The sequence below is a fragment of the Grammomys surdaster genome, unplaced genomic scaffold, assembly GCF_004785775.1.
Source record: "Grammomys surdaster isolate TR1022 unplaced genomic scaffold, NIH_TR_1.0 126187, whole genome shotgun sequence".
NCBI classification, from domain to species: Eukaryota; Metazoa; Chordata; class Mammalia; order Rodentia; family Muridae; genus Grammomys; species Grammomys surdaster.
In genome coordinates this window covers 6656810-6659373 of record NW_021620993.1, presented here as the reverse complement: position 1 = coordinate 6659373, position 2564 = coordinate 6656810, and the positions used below count along the sequence as shown (strand labels likewise).

Here is a 2564-nt window from a genome sequence, read left to right as displayed (position 1 = left end):
CCCCTCCCCCTCCCTCCTCCCCTCTCCCCTCTCCCCTCTCCCCTCTCCCTTCCCCCCTCCCCTCTCCTCTTTTCCTCTTTTTCTCTCTTTTCCTCCCTCCCTCCCACTCCTTCTCTCCCTCTCCCTCTCTCTCTTTCTTTCTGTTTCAATTCAGCACAAAAGTTTCCTTTATACGTGCTGATACAAGTAGCATAACATAAAATTAAGTTTTCTATTAGCCAACACTTAAGCAGTTGCACATGCAAACGCGAGTGCACACACACACACACACACACACACACATGCACACACCATCCCTCTTTGTATCTCCTCACTCTATCCATCCTCACCAAGACTGATGATGGTATTAGGTCTCTTTGGGTGAGAGACTCTTGTACAGAAGGTCTGAGAGGACTGGAGCTGGAGCTACAGTGTGGGGCTCCAAGAAGAGCCATCTTGGGAGGGTGGGTCAGTTCACTCTTGGGGGCTCAAGTTATAGCACATAGGCATAGAGTTAGTATTAGGTGAAACAGTAGAGGCCGGAGACTAGAGCTTCCATTGGGAGGGTATCTGAGTCCAGTGTGTGCTGCTACTGTAGCAGAATACCTGAGATCAGGCATTAAGTTTTCAACATAATGACACACTGAAACCATTGCAGAGGAAAGGGATGTGGTAGGGAACCTAAACACTGGAGGGCTCTGAGCAACTACAATAGAGTAAGGAGGGGGCTGATGAAAATGGAGTGTGCGTGTGTGTGTGTGTGTGTGTGTGTGTGTGTGTGTGTGTAAGACAGCTGAGTCCAACCCAGTTTTTGGTCCCTTCCCAAGGAATCTGACTGGATGGTTATGCAGATTTCTAAAATGTATGCAATAATAATATAAAAAACCTCATATACTCCATGGAGAAGTCTAATTTCTTTACTGGCAAATCTGAAGATTTACCAAGATTAATGGGAAGACACCTCTTCCTGGTAGCACAATATTTTGTCGCCCTCTGCTGTTTTTAAATTAGAAACTGTACACCATCCAGCCAGGTAGCTTTATTAGAGGTAGAGGCTGGAGGAATTGTATAAAGAACATAGTGACCTCACACCAGTCAGAATGGCTAAGATCAAAAACTCAGGTGATAGTAGATGCTGGCAAGGATGTGGAGAAAGAGGAACACTCCTCCGTTGTTGGTGGGATTGCAAGCTGGTACAACCACTCTGGAAATCAGTATGGTGGTTCCTCAGAAAATTGGACATAGCATTACCCGAGGATCCAGCTATACCACTCCTGGGCTTATACTCAGAAGATGCTCTAACATATAACAAGGATATATGCTCCACTATGTTCATAGCAGCCTTATTTATAATAGCCAGAATCTGGAGAGAACCCAGATGTCCTTCAACAGAGGAATAGATACAAAAAATGTGGTACATTTACACAATGGAGTATTACTCAGCTATTAAGAACAATGAATTCACAAAATTCTTAGGCAAATGGATGGAACTAGAAAATGTCATCCTGAGTGAGGTAACCCAATCACAAAAGAACACACATGGTATGCGCTCACTGATAAGTGGATATTAGCCCAAAGGTTCGAAACACCCAAGATACAACTCACAGATCACATAAAGCTCATGAAGAAGGAAGTCTAAGTGTGGGTGCTTTGGTCCTTCTTAGAAGGAGTAACAAAATACTCCTGGGAGCAAATATGGAGACAAAGTGTGGGACAGAAACAGAAGGAGGGGTCATCTGAAGACTGTTCCACCTGGGTATACATCCCATGTGCAGTCACCAAAGGTAGACACTGATGTGGATGACAGGAAGTGCATGCTGACAGGAGCCTGGTATAGCTGTCTTCTTAGTGGTCTGCCAGAGTCTGACATATTCAGAGGCAGATGCTCACAGCTAACCATTGAACTGATCATGGGGTTCCCAATAGAGGAGTTAGAGAGAAGACTGAAGGATCTGAAAGGGTTTGCTGCCCCATGGGGAGAGCAACAATACCAACCAACCAGAGCTCCCAGGGTCTAAACCACCAGCCTGGGAGCACATAGGGAGGGATCTATGGCCCCAGCTGTATATGTAAGGGAGGATGGCCTTGTTGGGGATAGGTGGGAGAGGAGGTCCTTGGTTCAGTGAAGACTGGATGCCTCAGTGTGGGGGAATTCGAGTGTGGGGAGGTGGAAGTGAGGGGGGTGGAGACATATCCTCATAGAAACAGGGGGAAGGAGGATGGGATAGGGGGTTCCTAGGTGGAGGGAAATGAGGAAAGGGGATTATATCTGAAACGTAAATAAGATATCCAATGAAAAACAGAACATAGTGAATTTAGCAGTATGAGGGTACAAGTCCCCTAAAAATTACTTCAGCCAGTGTAGACAGAATCACTAGAAGCATGTGAGAGGCACTTGGTGTTCTGGATAAAGTAGTTTTGGGCCAGGCAGGTAAAATTAAATTCTTGCTGAAGAGGGTGGTGAGTGGGGGTTGGGTTTCCCCCTTGCAGGTCTGGAACACTAAGACTTGCTTCTGTGGATAGAGATTATAACCCTGTGCACACTGACAGAGATTATAACCCTGTGCACACTGACAGAGATTATA

At 45.8% G+C, this 2564-nt stretch overlaps 1 protein-coding gene across 1 annotated transcript in view; it reads left to right on the top strand.

Annotated features, from left to right (window-relative positions):
- The window catches only part of Slc5a1 (solute carrier family 5 member 1), a 76152-nt gene that overhangs the window by 49046 nt on the left and 24542 nt on the right, over positions 1–2564 (top strand). The window lies entirely within an intron of this gene.